Here is a 21,681-nt window from a genome sequence, read left to right as displayed (position 1 = left end):
CTCCCTGCATGGAGCCTGCTTCTCCCTCTGCCTGTGTCTCTGCCCACCCCCCTCTCTCTCTCTGCATCTCCCATGAATAAATAAAATCTTAAAACAAAACAAAACAAAAATCAAGGAGAAAATTTAAATTTAAGTGAATACTTATCTGGCTCTCAGAGGAAAGAAGGAATTTCTAAGCCTCAAATCAAAGAAAACACCATCAAGCCAAAGACTGCTAGTTTGAGAAACAGGAATGTGCTGCCAGCCAATTTATGCTAATATTCTCAACAAAAACTAGTGGAAATTTCATCAGGGATTAGAATTAGAACTACACACACATTTCAAGAAGCATCAGGCTAGGGACACCTTGGGTGGCTCAGTGGATGGGCATCTGCCTTTGGGTCAGGTCACGATCCCAGGGTCCTGGGATCGAGTCCTGCATTGGGCTCCCCTCAAGCAGCCTGCTTCTCCCTCTGCCTATGTCTCTGTCTCTCTCTGTGTCTCTCATGAATGAATAAATAAAATCTTAAAAAAAAAAAAAAAGCATTAGGTTAGACTATATAAAAATTCAAATAAAATAACAATGAAGAACTACAAAAAGTTTTACAATACAAATTAAATAATTAAAACCTTAAATATATAATATTTACATATCCATATTAAAATATGTGAACACTACAAGCAAAGTTCATGGACTAGCAATTTATAAAGAGGATATGAGTGGCTAAAAGAGAGAAAAAGAAAAAATATTCAATCTCACTAGTAATATAAAAAAGCCAAGTTAAATCTGAGATGTTTAACCTATCAAATTGTCAAAGGTTTGTTGGTTGGTTTTAATGATAATCAGTGATGGCTGAAGTATAGAGAAAATGGCTACTCAAGTTTGTGGGAATATAAACTGTAAAACTCACAGGGTATCATATCACACACAAGAATCCCTACTTTTAAAAATTTTATCCTAACAAATAGTTTATCAGAGCATTTATGATGATAGAAGGAAAGGGAGAGAAAAGAGGACGAAGGAAATGTTAATTTTTCAATCTATGCATGTTATTCAAATTTTCTTTTAATTTTCTCAAAATAAAAATTTTAAGTCACTACAAACAGAACGATCCCAATTGTATGTATGTATGTGTGTGTGTGTGTGTGTGTGTGTGAGAGAGAGAGAGACAGAGAGAGAAAAAGAGAATGGATAGGGGGTCCAGAGAGAGATAAGGGAGGGAGGGGATGGAAGCAATTATCACTGGGCCATGGTATTACAGTGTCATTTTCTTCCTTGCTCTTTGCTAAATGTCTCAAATCGCATGCAATGCATTATACTTTTATAGCTGAAAAGAAATTACTCCAAAAAATATACTTTTATAAGTAATTTTCAAAGTACTCACTGTAAAACAATTTCAAAACCAACAAGTGTTCAAGACTACTGTTAAATATCATTCACTGATGAATGATAAATGAAGCAATGATGGAAGACATCACTTTTCTTCTAAAATATGACACTTTCTCCTTTCTTATTGTTTTGAGTTCAAATAACTTAACAGCTATATACATATACATGTATATAAACAATGCATATATACTGTCATACCAGTATTACATACATACTACATAAATACACAAACAAAATGGAAATGAAAAAGGGATTAAGTAAAAAATATATAAATGGAAGTTCTATTTATTCTTTCAAATGGCACAACAAATAAGTTTTCCATACACTCCCAGAAGTACATATGGCCCACTAAGGAGATGGCTGATATAAATCAATCAGAATCAGGAGACTTACAGATCTGTATTCTAGTCTCAGCTTTCCCCACTACCAGCCAGTAACTTCTATTGAAATCAGAAAGAGGGTTAATTTGCTCTTCCAAAAATTAGAGTATTTCGTGATTTAAAGCACTTTGAGTATTACAGTTTTAGAACTTCCACTACTTTCTAATAACTCGACATTCTTTTTCAAAAGAGAAACTCAAGCAATTTGGAATACTCCGTTAGAAAGAAACAACAGTGCTCCACAGTTACCATCTTACAGGAACTTTTTAAGAAAACTCTAAATTAACAAATGAGAACCAAAAGGACAGAGCACACTGTATTGTTTGCTCTCTAGGTGTAAGGAAAATCAAATTCAATTTTGCATTGCATAAAGCACACTGCCCTGAATGAAAATAATTAAGCACTATTTGTACGACCATTCAAGAATTAAGAGAATTATATTTTGTTGCACAATTTTGCACCTGAGATCTCAGATTCAGATTCTGAGGTATCTGAACTTTAAAGCTTATTTTTAAGGTGAGATTTAATGTAGTCCACAAATAAAAAACATAGGATAATTTTCTACTCACCTGCTATAGTAGCAACAGTCGTAGAAACAAAAGGGAAATAATACAAATTAATAAAAATAATTTTATATTTAGAATAACAGTATCCCAATAGATTACTTTTTTTTTTTAAGAGTTTATTTATTTATTCATGAGAGACACACAGAGAGAGAAGCAGAGAGGCAGAGACACAGGCAGAGGGAGAAGCAGATTCCATGCAGGGAGCCCGACGTGGGACTTGGACTTGATCCCGGGTCTCGATCCCGGGTCTCCAGGATCACGCCCCGGGCACAAGGCGACGCTAAACCACTGAGCCACCCAGGCGTCCCAAGAGGACTTTTGAAGTGTAAAAATCATCTCCCCATTCAATGTATTCTCCCTCCCCTTTTTGCCACTATTCCACTTGGCATTCAAATTACATTGAATACCAGCTATCGGTCAATGGACACCAACAAGAAAAGAAAAAGAGCTTTCTATCGTTCAGTGTTGACCAGAATAAAGAAAAAGAAAAAGAAAAAAACATTAGTAATTCCTAGTGGAAGAGTCATATGGCAAGACTGTAACAGCCATTGGAACTTTTCCTCCAAGAGATGGCCAGATATACAAACAAATTTGCCTGAATGATCTGTTTCAAGATCACAGGCTATTTTCTGAGCATAAACACAGAACAAAGTGCTAACAAGTGATATTCACTTTACTATTTACATCGCACATTTACATATTTTATTTCATTCTTAAACTCCTGACATTTGTGCTCTCTCTACATTTTCCATGTGAGGAAACAAAGGCTTATAGAGGTTAAGTAACCTCATAGAGCTAACAATTGGCTTTAAATCCAGGTCTACGGATGCCTGGGTGGCTCAGAGGTTGAGCGTTTGCCTTTAGCCCAGGGCGTAATACCGGGTCTGGAAACCAAGTCCCGCATCGGGGTCCCTGCATGGAGCCTGCTTCTCCTTCTGCCTGTGTCTCTGCCTCTCTGTGTCTCTCATGAATAAATAAATAAAAGATTTTTAATAAATAAATAAATAAATAAATCCAGATCTAAATGATCCCAAATAAGGTATTACAAGCAGAAATATTTGCAATTTAAAATGACCCCAGAAAAGTGTTATTCATCCCTTCTAATCAATTACTTCAATCAATGATTCGGTATGAGACTCTCATCCCCAACCAAATACCAAACGTTAATTTCAATTTGTGACCAAAAATATTAATAGAAAAAAAAAATATTAATAGAGAACTCGTTTCAGTATAAAGATAAAAATAAGTACCAGGCACCAGATATTGTACATTTCAAACAGAAAAACAGAAACTAGCAATTAAGGACAAAGAAAGATGCTTTCACTGGCAAAGATATCTTTTAGCATCTTACTCATCTTTAGCAATCTACTGTGACATAAGATCACATACTCTACCTAAAATCTTTCTTCTTCTATGTTCGAGTTTGTACTATTTCAAGTACTCAACTCACTGTATTGCCATCACCCACAACTAACATTTACAAACCTCTTAATCCTCTCCCAGTGAGGATCTCTGAATTCTGATTGCCTTCCATCTCTGTGCTCTAGATTGCTACCTGCTTAGCAAGGAATTGTGTTTCAAGGATGCCAAAGTAAACCAGAGCAAGCCAGAGTAGAAATGCAACATTAGCTTATACTCTAATAAACATTCTATCCAAAAGGAGAAAAAAATTCTTAAATAACTCTTCCTTTATTAATCTATAACTACTTCTTCCTCCCTCACTGTGGGTTCATTACCAACAAAGAAGCAAAATACAGGAGTCAGACAAATAAAGATAAAAATACAGCTAAAACCAGTGGCCAAAAAAAAAGCTTCCTATTACTTCAAACGTAAATTAAACTTACTTAGGAGCACCTGGGTGGCTCAGTAGGTTAAGCGTCTGCCTTTGGCTCAGGCCATGATCTCCAGGTCCTCGGATGGAGCCTCAAGTTGGGCTTCCTACTCAGTGGGGAGTCTGCTTCTCTCTCTCTCTCTCTCCCTCTGCCCCTCCCCACTGCTCATTCTCTATCAAATAAATAAAATCTTTAAAAAACAAATAAACTTACTTAGATTCGTAGATATTCCTTTTCCTTTCCCTCATAGGCCCAGCTTGCTCAGATAAATCCACCATACAAACAGAGAATGTATATCCTAAGAACTGGGAGTTCCAAAAACAGAACCAGGAGGCCCTGAGCAAAAACACTCAATCCTTTCTCTTAGATTCACCTAATGCTTTCTTCGGAAGGTATTTCAGAGGGTAAAAAAAGGGGGAAAGCTACCTCCAAGAACTACTTTACAAATCATGATAGAAACACGGGGAGGGAAAAATGATGTTTGCCCTCAATAAACATAATCAATAACAATAATCATAATCAATAAACATAATCTCCACAAGTATACAACAGATTCTTCAGAATGTTTTACACTCTTAATAGCAACACCTCACAAACATAATACAGATCTCCTGTTTCACTCCCCATACTAGAGAGAGAAGGGATTGGATGAAGAGAGATTATATTAGTTTGACCTGAGGAGACTGGGTTAAAAGGAAGAAAATCAAACTACCAAAGAGGGCCTCTTGAAAAACCAGTATTCTCTGTAGTCTTTGTAAGAGTTACAGTAAATTTAGCTGTAAAAAATAGAGCTCTTTGTAAAATTAGACAATAGATGAAAAGGTACTTGACAATTTTATCTTCCTTTTCAAAGCTCTCTCCCTCACCTAGTCTCCTCTCTCACCTTTACCCCCTTCCAAGACCTCCATCTTGCCTTCAATATGCCTAAGGTCTCTTTCTTGATCTGACCTCTAAACTTCCGTTCCCCTCAGTCCAACTAAATATGAATCAGATTATGTGATTAAAGTATTTCCCACTAATGGGTAAATGTGCTTTAATCCATGGGGTTTAATTCTACAAATATCACTAAGCTCTACCATGTGTAATGCACTGTTTAGTCAGTTACTATTCTTACAAGAAAAAGTAGCTAATGCGAATCAATTTTTTAATGTACAATGTAAAGAAGAGGAACTTGAGTGCCTGCTTCACATCATACTCTCCCCATCCCATTTCTTACTACCCCTATATACCTTCCCCTCACCCCATCTGCCAGGAACAGAACTCAAGAAACTAATATTACTTCCAGTAAAAGTCAATGAGAACACAATGTGGGATGGCAGAGCAACCAATAAACATTCAGAACTATAGATGAGTTACAGAGGGTTTCCTGAATTTCACTTACTAATTACAAGTAAAATAAGGGCCCTCAGTAAATCAACTCCCATACAAGATACCTATAAATCAACTTTACACAGAACCTTAGTTATTAAACCATAAATACTGAGAAGCTGCTTCTGCGGTTGTTTCCATAATTAAAACATTTTTTTAAAGTACCAATTCCATTTATACTTCAAGGCTATTAAATTTAACTATTAAATTTTCTACTATTTTCAATTAGACTTGACATTATTCTCAATTCCTCCTATGTTTGAAATTTCGAACTAATTGGCATATTTGCTTTAAATCTTTTTTTTCCAGTTGTAAAATTTATTCATTTTGACCTACAACAGGGGTCCAAAACTGGAAAACAAGATACAACTGACAGGTTTGGGTTTGGTTGGGCCACATTAAGTTATTTTTAAGCAGCCGTCAATTTTTTTTTTTTTTTTTTTTTTTGCTGTCAATATTTTTAACAAGCAAGAGACTTCAAGCAAAAATCTAATTTCCTGTATTCTATTAAGAAAGCTGAAAACTCTGGGACACCTGGGTGGCCCTGCGGTTGAGCGTCTGACTTCGGCTCAGGTCATGATCCCGGGGTCCTGGGAAGGAGTCTGGGAAGGAGTCTCGCATCGGGCTCCCCACAGGGAGCCTGCTTCTCCCTCTGCCTGTGTTTCTGCCTCTCTGTCTGTGTCTCTCATGAGTAAATAAATAAAATCTTAAAAAAAGAAGAAAGAAAGAAAAGAATAAAGCTGAAAACTGGACCCACATTCATGTACAGCACTCATCAGCTGGACCTGATAACTGGATGCCCATCTAAGATGAAGCATAAACTCTCTAGTGCAGTTCACTCATTTTCATCTGCCTGGTACTCGAAGGCATGCGAGTTTGCTATTCATAACCTATTTCTATAAAAGGTGCATATTTTCCAGCTCACTCTCACACTTCACCAAGTCACGTAAACGTAAAAAAAAAAAAAAACCACAAAGCAGATCTTGCTGGTTTGCAACTTGATAGTCATTAAGAAAAAAATTTTCACAAGGCATAGAAGAGTAAGAAAGAAAAAAAATTCAGACTGATAGAAGGGTGGCATAAAGGTAAAAAGCCCATCTGAAACCTTTTCTGGAAGGTAAAAAAAAAAAAAGGGGGGGGGGGAGGAACTCAAAACATTGTTGAGACACTGAAAGCCTTCCTGATTGAGCACTGTTACCACCCTCCATGCTTCAGATTCTCCCCTTACTTTCTCCTTATATATATGGAACAATAGTAGACAGGTCATAAACTCTGAGAAGTGCCACGGAAATTTATAAAACACATTTACAGGGCAGCCGGGGTGGCTCAGCGGTTGAGCGCCTGCCTTCAGCCCAGGGCGTGATCCTAGAGACCAGGGATCGAGTCCCACGTCGGGCTCCCTGCATGGAGCCTGCTTCTCCCTCTGCCTGTGTCTCTGCCTCTGTGTGTGTGTGTGTGTGTGTGTGTGTGTGTGTGTGTGTGTGTGTGTGTGTGTGTGTGTGTGTGTGTGTGTGTGTGTGTGTGTGTGTGTGTGTGTGTGTGTGTGTGTGTGTGTGTGTGTGTGTGTGTGTGTGTGTGTGTGTGTGTGTGTGTCATGAACAAATAAATAAAACCTTTTTTAAGAAAAAAATAACCACTTTAAAAAAAAAAACAAACACATTTACACCTTCAAAAATCATTCTCATGCACTTTTTAACCCTTACCCACCATCAAATCCTTTCCGCTTTCCGCTTTTACATTCAAACAACTGCAGTACTCATTTTCAAGGTTTTGGACCTCAGTCCTGGATGGCCTCCCCCAGCACAGAAACTTTTTTTTTTTGGGGGGGGGGGGGTAGGCTTATAGTTGCATTCATTCCTCATTAGACCTCTTTTCCCAATCTCTACAGTCTATTTCATTCGAAATGTATCCTTAACCTCAACCTCGTCTCTAAAAACTCCTGGGTCAAATGTGGGTGTTGAGTGGGGGTGGGGGTGGGGGTGGGGGTGCCTAATTGTCCAAATAAAGGTCAATGTACTGGGCTGTTTGAGATGAAATAAAAAGCACGAAGACTCTTAAAGACGAAGACATTTCCAAGTAACCTGCACGTGCTAAGTGCACAAAGACACAAGCGAGGCTGCAGCTACTACACAGCAAGCGCGGACTAGTGACTTTCCACCGCGGACTCTGAATTCGCACAAGCACCGCGCGAAGTCTGTGAGACCCAGGGATGGGCCTCCTTGCCCCCACGCTAACAAGTCACCAAAGGACGTCTGGTCTCCCTGCACCCCGGAAAAAAAACAAAAAACAAAAAAAAAGAGAGAGAGAGAGGTGTTAGGGAGCTTGCATCTGAAGGAGAAAGTAAAGAGCAGGCGGCTTTCCGGCGCCGTGTGGGGAAACAAAGCTCTGGCGAGCGTGACGCGGTCCAGCCCGAAGAGTCTCGCTCCCCGGCACCCGCCGGGCACCCCCCGCCGCTCCATCCCCCACTGAGGCGCCCCCCTCAGGCCGCCGCCGCGTCGGCCCCGCGGTGACAGCAAAGGGGGCGGGGCAGGGGCCGCCGGGCCGGGGAAGGAGGGATGAGGAGGGCACCGCCTTCGCCCCGGGGGAAAGGCCGCGGGACGCCCAGCCCGGGCGCGGCGCCTCGGGAGCCCGAGTCCCGTCCTCGCCTCTCCACGCGGCCGCCGGCGGCCGGAGCCGCCCCCGGGGCTCGTCGCCGGAGCCCGGACGCCCCGACCGCCGCCACAGCCGCCCTCCGCCCCCTTCCTCCGCGCCCAGCCAAGCCCAGCCCCCGGCGCCGCCCCCACCGGCTTCCCCAGCTGGGTCCAGTCACCCTCGAACCTGAGGTCCCTCCTGAGCGTCCACGGAGGCCCGAGGCGAAGGCGGCGGCCGGGACACCTCCGCGCCCGTCTCGACCGGAGCCCTCGGGAGGCGTGTGTGGTGCGGCCGCTCCGGCGGCGGCGGCCAGCAGAGCCGCCCGGGCAGGTTACAGGCCGGCTCCTAAGCCTCTTCTCGCGAGAGCCCGGAGGCCGAAGAGGCGAGGCCCGCCGAGCTCTCGCGAGAATGGCGGGGCTCCACGCCCGGGAGTGGGCGGGGCGCCGAGGGCGTGGGCGTTGTGCGGGCGGCGGGGGCGCGGGGGCGCGGGGGCCGGGGTCGCCGAGGGTCCGCCCGGGGCGCAAGGGGATGCTCGAGCCTCGGGGGCCGCGAGCCGACCTACCGCAAACCTTGCAATCCCACGCGTTCCCTTCCACTTCCTGCCACCGTTAGGAAAAACGGACCGCGCCTGCAGCCCGGGGTGGGAGCAACAGCCCGGGACCCCCGGGCGCTCCGGGGGACGCTTCCCCGCGCTGGGCCGGCGCCGAGGGCGGCTCCGCGGGCCCGCGCAGGGCGGTCGTCCCGAGGCGCGCGGCCGCGGCGGTTTGTTTTTAAACGCGGGCTTGGCGGGAACCCGGGTGGCCGCGGGAGCTCCCGCAGCTGCGCCGCCCGGCCGCACGCTGCTCCCGCGGCGGAAGGTCGCCCGGCCACAGGTGGTCCGACCTCCCGGGGCCTGCCAGGTGTCAGCCGCCGGACGAGCCCCGGGGAGGGGGGGGGAGGCGGTCCCGGCTCTGCGAGCCCCCGCGGTGGAGGGTAGAGACCCGCCCGTCCCGGGAACCCACAGGGCAGGGAGCGGAGCCGCGGGGGCCCCGCCGCAGCTCTGCCCGCCGCGTGGAGGCTCCGTCCCAGCCGGACCTCGGGCGCGGGTAGGAGCCGTGGGAGGGGGTGTTGCAAGCACAGGAAGCGAAAAGAGGACCTGGTTTGGGTAATTCGGTATGAAAACAGCCCTCGCGGAAAGAACTTGGTTGAAACACTTGCAATCAGGGATGCGTCCCTGGGTGGCTCAGCGCTGGAGCGGCCGCCTTCCGGCCCGGGGCGTGACCCTGGAGACCCGCGATCGAGTCCCGCATCGGGCTCCCTGCGTGGAGCCTGCTCCTCCCTCTGCCTGTGTTCTGCCAATCTCTCTCTCTCTCTCTCTCTGTGTCTCTCATAAATAAATAAAATCTTAAAAAGAAAAACTTGCAATCATTGTTTTGGAAGCGGAAGAAAAAAAAAAAAGCTCCCAGTCTCCCACGTGTTCGATAACCTAAGTGTTTTCCAAACCCATGTTTATGCTAAGGAGAGGAGCCTGGTTGCACAATACAGGATAGTGACTATCCTCTTCCTCATCTAAGGACACTCACGTATCACACACGTAAGGGAGACAGGTTTTTGTCCTACTATGCCAAAGTATCATTGCCAACCCTCTGCCAAGTTGGAAATTCCCAATGATCTTTGAGGATTTCTAAAAAGAGGGATCTAACAGAACTTTTGTAATACGAGGACTCTGAGGGAGAAACTTCAGCAGAGCCCCCAGGCAACAAAACAACAACAAAAAAGTCACCAATCTTGATTTAGTATCAAAATTTTCTTGTGCAAGCTAAGATCGAGGGAGGTAATTCTGTAGTCCAAGTTAGGTTTAGAGAGGTCTGTCACACAGGAATCGTTTCCCTATTTCAAAACAAGCTATAATTTCCTACCAAAGGTTCTTCTGGTGGTCTGTAGAGTTTCCACCAATCTCACTTTAGATACATTGTTTTCATAGTTATTATATATACTTATGTCTGCAATGGTTTCATTTGGCTCACCCTATCCTCCCTACAAATAAGCCCAACACTTACTAGGAAAATAAAAAGTAGTTGTAACCTTGCTATGGGCCAGTTGGGTGCTCAGCTTATCATAATTCACAAGTTCTAGTACAAGTTCCAGGAAATCTCCAGGAAACATTGCAAGAATTAGGCCAGCAAAGATTTTAGATGAAATATGGAAACTTTGTTCCATAATGGAATCAAAACATTTTACCCGGCTTTGAGAGGCCTCTAGTTCATTTCATTGTTATTGGAGGAAGGAAAGAAGGAAGGTAAGAGGGGAAGAAGCCAGGAAGTCTAAAAATTTAATAAAGCAATCACCACCATTTGCTTTTAAAAAGTTAACCTATCAAATATTAATTTGGGGAGCACTGGTAGCATCTATATGTCCAGAAGGTAATGCCAGCTGCCTGTACGATCATTTGTAAATGTTAGCTGACGGAATGAGGTAAGGTTCAGACCCCAATGAAAATCTTCTACAATTTCAATCACAATAGGTACCAAAAACATTACAAATAAAGAGAAATTTTATACAGAGGCAATGAACAAATAAGTTCCTTTGGTTGTATTATTGCACCCTGTAACTTGCTAAGACAGTTTCACAGCAGAGAATAAGATAGACTTCTAGTTGAATACTTGCTCAACAAATTAATGATAAGCCACAGACCCAGAATCCCTATTTAACTTTAAAGCCTGGGATTTCTTTGTAACTATAAGGTTTGAGCACTGTCATCTAATGGCTGGGACAGGAAAATCACATTAACACTAAAAGAATTCTATCCTTATGCATCAAACATATTTATAGACTAAGACACTGTGTAAGAATACTAGGGGAGATATGGGCATTATTAATATGGAAGTTCTACTGACTTAAATGAGATGTGTAATTAACAAAGGGAAAGCAAGCCAGGTCATAAGGAGATAGAGATAATGTGTTGTGGAAAGTCAGAGATAGGAAAGATTACTTCTAACTGAAGAGATGAAAGTGCAGGAAAGGGGGAAGATAGATGTTTGATCTGGGTCCTTGTGGGATAGATAGAATCCATGCACAAAGAGATAGTAGTAAAGGATATTCTTTTTTTTTTTTTTTAAGTAAACTCATTGCCCAAGGGGCTCAAACTCATAACCCAGAGATTACACACACAAGTTCTACTGACTGAGCCAGCCAGGTGCCCCAGGAAAGAATAACCTTATGGAGAGATCAAAGGCATATAAATGGCTCAGCTGTGTATCTTGTAGGGGCAACAATGAGCCATTCAAAAGAATGAATAGGAAGTTTGTTTTTTGTTTGTTTTTTAACACCAAGAAAAAGATTTAAACTACAGAAACAAGGATTATATGCATAATATTCACTAGCAAAAAGATAACACCATATTGTAAGTACTTACAAAGTTACAAACCGTTTGCCTCAACATTTTCGGCATTTTAAATTCATACATGAAGATGATCAGAATTGCCATTTTTAGGAAGAGGGGAGGAAAAAAATGTGTACTTATCAGCTAAGTGTGCTCACTGTTTGCTCCGTTTATGCATATACAAGGCTGGGTGACTGGAAATGCCATTGGAGGATGTAAGAAAAGTATAATGGAATTGGAACACAAGGGCCTGAGATGTTAGGTTAAAGTAGGGGTCTGCAAAGTTTTTTGTAACTTGTTAGCTTGCAATAGGGTAAAATCTCAAAACTTTCACAGCTTTTGACAAATCCTGTTAGGCTTTTTTTTTAGTACAGATTGACATGGTGATAAAAAAATTTACCTTGAAATGCAAAAGTCGGGCAGCCCGGGTGGCTCAGTGGTTGAGCGCCACCTTCAGCCCAGGGCGTGATCCTGGAGACTCAGGATTGAGTCCCATGTCGGGCTCCCTGCAAGGAGTCTTCTTCTCTCTCTCTCTGTATCTCATGAATAAATAAATAAAATCTTTAAGAAAAAGAAAAGAAATGCAAAAGTCTTATAATATGAATTAAGAGAGCACAGGTATGCTCACTCCAATAAATAAATAAATACATAAATAAATAAAGCCTTTAAAAAGAAATCCTAGACATGATACCAAAAGATGCCATTTTTAAAAATTGACAAATTTAATTATTAAATTTAAAATGATAAATTTAATCAGTAAAATTTAAAACTTCTTGAGCTTCAAAAGACAGCATTAAAAGAATGAAAAGATAAACCACAGATTGAAAGGCAATGTTTGAAATCATATAAAGGACTTGTATCCATAATAATAAAGAACCCTTAACAACTCAGTAAGACAATCCAATTAAAAAATAGCAAAAGACTTACATAGACATTTTAATGAAGACGTACAAATAGCTAATACACACAGGAAAAGGTGCTCAGTGTCTTTAGTCATTAAGTAAATGTAAATTAAAACCACAGTGGTTTAAGATACCACCACATGCCTACTAGAATGGCTATTAATAAAACATCAGACAATGACAAATGTAGACAAAGATCGGGATAAACTTGAACCTTCCTACATTGCCAATGTGAACATAAAATATTACAACCATTTTGGATAGCAATAGTTTTTTAAAGTTAAATATAAACTTAACTATACTAATCAGCAACTCCACTCCTAAGAATCTACCTAAGAGAAATGAAAAAGTCTGTCCGCAAAAAACGTGTGTGTTGTTCATAGCAGCATTATCCATAGTAGCCAAAACCTAAAAATAATCAATTGATGAATAGATAAATGTGATATACTCATACAATGGAGTACTCTTCAGCAATAAAAAAGAATGACATACTGATACATACTACAACATAGATAAATCTCAAAAACAGGATGCCAAGTGAAAAGAAGTCAAACACAAGAGACTACATATTGCATACTTTCATTTAGATGAAATGTCTAGAAAAGGTAAATGTATAAAGACAGGAAAGACTGATCAATGATTGTAAGGGCTGGAGTGGGAACAAAGGACCAACTGCAAATGGCTCAAGGAAATGTACTGAAGTGATGGTAACCTACTAAAATGGGATGGGTAGGGATGCCTGGGTGGCCCAGCGGTTGAGTGCCCTGGGCTCAGGGCGTGATCCCAGAGTTCAGGGGATCGAGTTCCACATCAGGATCCCTGCGAGGAGCCTGCTACTCCCTCTCCCTATGTCTCTGCCTTCTCTCTGTGTCTCTCATGAATAAATAAATAAAATCTTTAAAAAAAAATGGGATGGGTAGATAGTTGTACAATTCTATAAATACTAAATATCACTGCATACAATAGATAAACGTTACATACAATATACCTCAATAAAGATGCAAAAAGGAAAAAGGCCGTTAATGCTATGGGATTGGATACCTCAGTTAATTCTTTGGATCTCATATTTTTGGTAATCACCCTGTCTTAGTTTGCCTTCTAAAAAGACTTCTGAAACTCATATGATTTAGTGGCAAAAAATATATAATCGAATTTAAAAATGGGCAAAGGACTTGAACAGACATTTCTCAAAAGGAAACCTACCTGGGGCACCCGGGTGGTGCAGTCAGTTAAGCATCTGACTGTTGGTTTGGCTCAGGTCGTGATCTCAGGGTTGTGAGATTGAGCCCCAAATTAAGCTCCAAGCTCACAAGGTCCACTTGAGATTCTCTCTCCTTCCCCCTCTGCCCCTCCCCCTAACTAACACATGCTTTCTCTCTCTCAAATAAAGAAATAAATCTTTTTTAAAAAAAAGAGAGAGAGAGACCTACCTTAGTATATATGGCTTACAGGTATGTGAAAAGGTGCTCAACATCATTAATCCACAGGAGAGTGAATGAAAATCAAAATCATAATGAGATGTCACCTCATACCGGTTAGAATAACTGTTATCAAAAAGGCAAAAGGTAACAAGTGTTGGTGAGGGTGTGGAGAAAAGGGAACCCTGGTACACTGTTGATGAGAATGGAAATTGTTACAACCACTATGGAAAATAGTACAAAGATTCCTCAAAAAATTAAAATAGAACTACCATACGATTGAGCAATCTGCACTTCTAGGTATCTATTCAAAACAAATGAAGTCAGGATCTTGAAGAGATATCTGCACTCCATGTTTAGTGAAGCATTTTCACAACAGCCAAGATATGGAAACAACCTAAATATCCATCAACAGATAAGTAGATAAAGAAAATATTACATACGCACATACATATACGCCCAATAGAATATTATATAGCCTTTTAAAAGAAGGAAATCCTGCCATTGTGACAACATGGATATAGCTATAGGTTTATATATTCATGTCTATATCTATAGATCTATCCATACCTATATATCTGTATATATATATATATCTATAGGAGGAGGAGAAGACATATAGATATATCCATATAAGGACATATGGGATAAGATATAGATAGATATATAGACACATAAATGTATCCATACAAGGGATTCCATAGGTATGGAATTGTGTCAGAGATGTCTAGCTTGCCACCAAAAACCTGTGCTTTCCTAGTATACAGTTATTACTGAAAAGTACCTACCTAGCCAGAAACTACATTTTCTAACTGCCTTGTTCCACTCCATTTTACAATATTAGGTGTAGTTATGTAACTATGTTATAGTCAATGGAATGTGAAGAGATAATGTCATGTTCCCAGGCCGGCTGGTAAAAACGTTCCACATGACACTCCTACCTTTTTTACTTCCAACTAACTGGAGACAACCCCATATTAACCATGGTAGAAATTGAGGCCCTAGCCACTCTGTTGACCTATTAACCTGTCTAATGATATTCCCATGTTATATGAATAAGAAATAAACTTCTATTCAATTTAGGTGGTTATACATTTGGGATCTATTTGTTTCAGCAATTTGCTCACCATAACTAATTCTGAAATGACTTACCTTTAAATGACATGCTGACTAGCAAAAACCTAGAACCGTAGAACAGGGGCTTAGCCAAAGTAGATGGTAAGAAAATAGATATCATAGGTTGGAAAGAGAGAATCCATATTATGCAACAGCATGCATTTGAAAAAATATTAGAGTATGTATCTAATCAAAGGATCTTTCTGTAAAGAAAAGTAAGGAAATAATGATGAATGTATAAGTAAGGAGGTGAAGATCAAAGGGGATGTGATTAGGAAGAGTTTTTTTTAATAATAAATTTATTTTTAATTGGTGTTCAATTTACCAACATACAGAATAACACCCCCTGCTCATCCCGTCAAGTGCCCCCCTCAGTGCCCGTCACCCATTCTCCTCCACCCCCCGCCCTCCTCCCCTTCCACCACCCCTAGTTCGTTTCCCAGAGTTAGGAGTCTTTATGTTCTGTCTCCCTTTCTGATATTTCCCACACATTTCTTCTCCCTTCCCTTATATTCCCTTTCACTATTATTTATATTCCCCAAATGAATGAGAACATACAATGTTTGTCCTTCTCCGATTGACTTACTTCACTCAGCATAATACCCTTCAGTTCCATCGACATTGAAGGAAATGGTGGGTATTTGTCGTTTCTAATGACTGAGGAATATTCCATTGTATACATAAACCACAGCTTCTTTATCCATTCATCTTTCGATGGACACCGAGGCTCCTTCCACAGTTTGGCTATTGTGGACATTGCTGCTAGAAACATCGGGGTGCAGGTGTCCCGGCGTTTCATTGCATCTGTATCTTTGGGGTAAATCCCCAACAGTGCAATTGCTGGGTCGTAGGGCAGGTCTATTTTTAACTCTTTGAGGAACCTCCACACAGTTTTCCAGAGTGGCTGCACCAGTTCCCATTCCCACCAACAGTGTAAGAGGGTTCTCTTTTCTCCGCATCCTCTCCAACATTTGTTGTTTCCTGCCTTGTTAATTTTCCCCATTCTCACTGGTGTGAGGTGGTATCTCATTGTGGTTTTGGTTTGTATTTCCCTGATGGCAAGTGATGCGGAGCATTTTCTCATGTGCATGTTGGCCATGTCTATGTCTTCCTCTGTAGGAAGAGTTTATAAGGAATTTCCAGGGTATTGGCAATATTCTGTTTTATAATCTAAGTAATGTATAATAAGTATTTTTTTCTTAAAAATCTACATGTGTGTTTTACATATGATTCTGAATGTACAATAAACTTGCTATTTTAAAAAGTAAAAACATCAATATCAAGTAGATTTTTTTCCCTAGGCATGCAAAAATATTTATATCATTAAAGGGCTAAGATTACATATTTTGGGGACACAGTATTTTATAAAATTTAAAACCCTTTTGTAATTTCAGAAGAACTCTTAGAAAAGTAGATAAAGATCCATTTGTCGATGGAACTGGAGGGTAACAAACCATCTGTTTGTTAAAGACCATTCTCCTGTTGAGAAATTACAGACACTCCCACTAAGGTCAAATATAACATGGGGGGCAGTGCCTGAGTGCTTTAGTTGGTTAAGTTTCTGACTTTTGTTTCTGGCTCTGGTCATGATGTCACACACGGATAGAGCCTCATGTCAGGCTCTGTGCTCAGCTGGGAGTCGGCTTCTCTCCTTTCCCCTCTACTCTTCCCCTTGAGTGTGCTCTCTCTCTCTCTCTAAAATAAATAAATAAATCTTTAAAAAGAAAAGAATACAATAAGGACGTCTAATATAATTATTCATTAACATGGTATTAGAGGGACTAGATTAATACAGTAAGAAATGAAAAAGAAAAAAGATGAGTAATTAGATGAAGAAGAGAAATAAAAGTGTTATTTATTACTTGAAATTAAATGATCATCTGCATAGAATCAAATATAATCAAGAGACAAACCATTAGAATTAATCAGACAGTTCAGGAGGGTTGTTGGATATAAGATAAAATTATAAAAATGAATAATATTCCTCTAAACCAAAAATAACCAACTAGAAAATGTATTGAAAACATAGACCTTTCAAACTTTTTTAAAAAAGATTTTATTTATTTATTCATGAGAGACATAGACAGAGAGGCAGAGACACCAGCAGAGGGAGAAGCAGACTCCCCATGGGGAGCCTGATGTGGGACTCGACCCCAGGACCCTGGGATCACGACCTGAGCCAAAAGCAGATGCTCAACCACTGAGCCACCTAGGTGTCCCAACAGAGATATTGTTCATGATAGCTATAAAACTATATGGTACTTAGCAATTAACAAAGGATGCAAAAGATTTTATCAGAGAAAATGTCTAGATTCTATTTAAGTCATAAAAAGAGGCGCAGCAGTTTAGCACTGCCTGCAGCCCGGGGTTTGATCCTGGGGACCCTGGATTGAGTCCCACGTCAGGATCCCTGCATGGAGCCTGCTTCTCCCTCTGCCTGTGCCTGTGCCTCTCTCTCTCTCTCTCTGTCTCTATGAATAAATAAATAAAATATTTTTTTTAAAAAAGAGATTAGACTAGATGAAGAACTTTACTATATTGAAGATAAGGATGATATAATAGAGATAAGTATTCTTCCTAAAATTAATGTATAATTTTAGTATGATCCCAATCAAAGTTGGAGCTGTTTTGTTTTGTTTTGTTTTTAGAAAAGAACTCAACAAGCCTGTGAAATTTGTATAGCAGAATATGGGTCTTTTTTTTTTTTTTTAAGATTTTATGTATTTACTTGTGAGAGATACAGAGAGAGAGGCAGAGACTCAGGCAGAGGGAGAAGCAGGCTCCCCACCAGGAGCCCAATGTGGAACTCGATCCCAGATCCTGGGATCATGGACTGAGCCGAAGGCAGATGCTCACCTACTGAGCCATCGAGGTGTCCCAGACTATGGGTCTTTAAAGAAGGATGACTGTGTGTGTGTATCTTATATTGCAAGAACAAACAACCCATCAATAGAATAGGATAAACAGAGCTCAAAAATAAACCTATGTTGATGACATCAGCAAGATGGGTGGAATAGAAAGTCATCAGGCCTCATCCTTTCACAGAAACACTGATTTAACCATAATATACAGAGCAAAATATCTTTATGAGAAGTCTAGAATCCAGTTTAGAAGTTCCAATACCCCAGAGAAGCACAAAACCAAGAATGTCCAGGTTGAAATGGGGTCATGATAAACTCAGAAAAGAATCAACATGTCCCATCAACATGCCCCATGTTCCAAGATGCCTATTTGACATTCTACAAACAGCACTTCCGCTTCACCTGCTTCAGGCATTAGGAAAAGGAGAATCAGGACAACCTCTTCACTTGTCCCCAGTATCTTGACATCTCTTGGATCCAGAGAATCCAGACTAACATGGACCTGGGGAAAATGGTGGCTGAAATCAAAGTAGGATGCCTATGATAAACACATGGTGCTGAATGCTGAGTTTCTCTGTGACTATGATTATGGATCTAGCCACAGCCAATGACTTCCTCACATTCTCTTAATGATCTGTGGAACATGGAAGGTGCATAGATCCAGATGAGACCACCGGAGAGTGCCAAAACATTCATCTCTGCTGTTTGTGTCCTGAGGTCCTACTGCTTCACCTCTGGCTGCCACTACTGGGAGGTAGAAGTTGGAGAAACACTGGAATGGACTGTGGGTGTTTACAGGGAATCTGTATATCATGAAGGACCTTTCCTGGTATCCTCAGGTCTGGGGTTCTGGGTTGTGAGCCTCGAGCAAGGACATGAAGTCACTGACAGCACAGAAACTGAGACCAGCCTCCACATGAACCCAAACTGTGGGGATTTTCCTGAACTGTAACCTGAAAGCCATTTCATCTTTCAATGCCACTTAGAGTTTCCATGTATGCACCTTCATAAATATATCGACTTTAGAACCTCTTCATCCACCTTTTCTGCCCTGGGATCCTAAGAAACTGTGAGAACGTACAACCCATGAAGATCCGTACCAAGGAAGCTACAGATGTTGTAATCTGGCCATAATCCTCCCAAGGAGGCGTGACCTCTGTCCAAAAAGAAGAGGATATAGAATGAAACTGATAGATCATACACTCCTGAGCTCTTGATAGTACCAAGAGTTTATATGGTTGAGAAAACTATTCCATTTGTTTTACTGAAAAGGAAGCTTTAGGATAAAAATTGCAAAAATAAATCATTGATTTTAAAACCTGACTATTCTAAATATTGGGCTTTGCTTGGGATGAAGCTGAACTAGCTCCAACAGGCCCACAGTTTAAGGGCAGGCTGTTTCTTCCTCCAGCATGTCCTGGGGCCACCTCCATGAACTGCTGCTTCAAAATGGAACCAAGAACTTGTTTCTGTAGAGTTCTGGATAGCCTGGGTTGGATACTCACAGGCCCAAATCCTGAAGACTTGGGAAAGAAAGTTTCCTGTGCATGGGTCATATAGGGAGGAGAATGATAGGGCTAGGGACACTCAGAGGGACACAACACCCAAGTTGTTAAGGTATGAGAGAAAGTCAGGGAAGAGTGACTTGTGGGCCGCCATCTGAGACTGACCTTCAGGGACTGAAAGTTGATTCAAAGAGCACAGTAAAGCAATTTTTCACTCCTTAAAGGTAATAAACAAACAAACAAACCTATGTTTACATGGGAACTTAAGATACGATTTTTAAAATTATCTATAGGGACGCCTGGGTGGCTCAGTCTGTTGAGCACCTATCTTCGGCTCAGGTTATGATCCCAGTCCTGGGATTTAGTCCTACATCACACTTCCTGCTCCATGGGGAGCCTACTTCTCCCTCTCCCTCTGCTGCTGCCCCTGCTTGTGCTCCGTCAAATAAATAAATAAATAAATAAATAAATAAATAAATAAATAAATAATCTACAAAGCTATGGGGAAATTTAAAAACTGTTTTACAGATGATATTAGGAACACTATCTATCTATCTTTATTTATTTATTTATTTATTTATTTATTTATTAAAGATTTAATTTATTTACTCATGAGAGACAGAGAGAGAGAGAGGCAGAGACAGAAGCAAGCTTCCTATAGGGAGCCTGATGCAGGACTGGATCCTAGGACCCAGGATCATGACCCAAGCCAAAGGTGGATGCTCAACCACTGAGCCACCCAGGTGCCCCACTATCTATATTTAAAAATAATAAAGTTCCAATATAACATTTTGTCACATGCAAAATTAGACTCCAGAACAATAAACACTTAAAAGTGAAAGGTAAAACTCTAAAACAGATGTAAGAGGTAACTTGTGACCTGAGATTGGAGAAAGACTTCTTTAATAAGACTCCAAAACACAAACAGGAAGGTGAAAAATTGATGTATTTGTGTCCATTAAAATTAAGCATAGAGTTAGTAAATACATGATAATATTTGTGATATTTATTTATTTATTTTAAAAGATATTTATTTATTATTATTTATTTATTATTATTATTTGAGACATAGAGAGGCAGAGACACAGGCAGAGGGAGAAGCAGGCTCCCTCAGGGGAGCCTGATGTGGGACTCGATCCCAGGACCCCAGGATCATAGTCTGAGCCAAAGGCAGACGCCCAACCACTGAGCCACCCAGGTGTGCCATTTAAAACCAACAAGGAATTTGTATTAGAATGTGCAAAGAACTCGAAATTGAGAGGACCAGAAAACCAATTAAAAATTGGCAAAGGAAAAAAAATTGGCAAAGGATATACAAAAATATTCACAGACAGGGAAGCCTAAGTGGCCAACATGTAGAAAGAAGTTCAATCTCACTAGTAATCAGAAATAGGCAAATTAAAGCAATAAGTTACTACTTACCATCAATGTAACAAAACCTTATAAATGCATATTCTTCCAATTTAGGTGGAAACAGAAATGCCTCATTCTTCTGATGGGAATAAATACTGTACATGTGATTCACAAGAGCCTTGAGAAGCTTGTTTGTATTTCAGGATTCTACCCCTGGGTAAATATCCCAAGGAAATTCTCACACAGTTCCATCAGGGGACATATTCAAGAATACTCATTGAGCGGGTGCCTGGGGGGTTCAGTTGGTTAAGCAACTGACTCTTGATCTCAGCTCAGGTCTTAATCCCAAGGCTGTGAGTTTGAGCCCCACATCAGGCTCCACGCTAGGTGTGGAGCCTACCTAAAAAAAAAAAAAAATACTGATTGAGGCTTGACACTACCAAGGAACTGGAGGCACCTTCTAGTGCTTATTCTTGTATTAGATAGTAGTCTGGAAAGCTAAAAACTACATTCCCAAGACACCTCTGCAGCTAAAGTTCTACAAGAGACTGAATATGACTATTCAGCCAGTCATATGCACTCTATGAGATTGGGCAGGCCTAAGTAAGGTGATTCTGCTACTTCTCCCTTTGTGCTGGCAAGTACTGTTAGGGACGGGTTTGATTTTATTGTGCTCGTGTTAGCAGATTCCAGCAACAAGGAACACTAGATGTCAAGAAGCAAAGTGCTTGCCATCTGTTTTGCTGGATTGCTCTTAGCAGGTACAGTTTGTTTCTGGAACAGCAGTAGGAAGCAGCTGCCTCCTGATCAGGGCAGTCTCAGGATAGTATCAGTCAGCTGCTGATATTAGAAGAGAACAACTCTCTTGGTGACTGTGAATTTTTCCTCCAGGTTTAACAGAATCTGTTTTCATCAGCATTCTCAATGATTTTGTAATGAATCCCCTTCTATTTAAACTAACTGAGGTAGGTTCTGTTCTCTGCATTTAAACCAAAGCCTGATTGATTCCACCAGGATGC

General features: G+C 41.0%; 1 protein-coding gene across 4 annotated transcripts in view; it reads right to left on the bottom strand.

Annotated features, from left to right (window-relative positions):
- BTBD10 (BTB domain containing 10) overlaps positions 1-8,822 on the bottom strand; it is a 78,068-nt gene extending 69,246 nt beyond the window's left edge. For 2 of the 4 annotated variants that reach the window (XM_041729958.1, XM_041729962.1), the window contains exon 1: positions 8,333-8,522. The gene's annotated coding sequence lies outside the window, so the exon portion shown is untranslated. Of the gene's footprint in view, positions 1-8,332; positions 8,523-8,708 lie in introns of those variants that run through there. The other 2 variants (XM_041729959.1, XM_041729961.1) reach the window with 2 other exon arrangements.
- Positions 8,823-21,681: the final 12,859 nt, after the last annotated feature.

The sequence above is a fragment of the Vulpes lagopus genome, chromosome 15 (genome assembly GCF_018345385.1).
Source record: "Vulpes lagopus strain Blue_001 chromosome 15, ASM1834538v1, whole genome shotgun sequence".
In the NCBI taxonomy this organism is placed as follows: Eukaryota; Metazoa; Chordata; class Mammalia; order Carnivora; family Canidae; genus Vulpes; species Vulpes lagopus.
The sequence above is the reverse complement of the archived record's forward strand: the minus strand, read 5'-3'. Positions and strand labels throughout refer to the sequence as shown.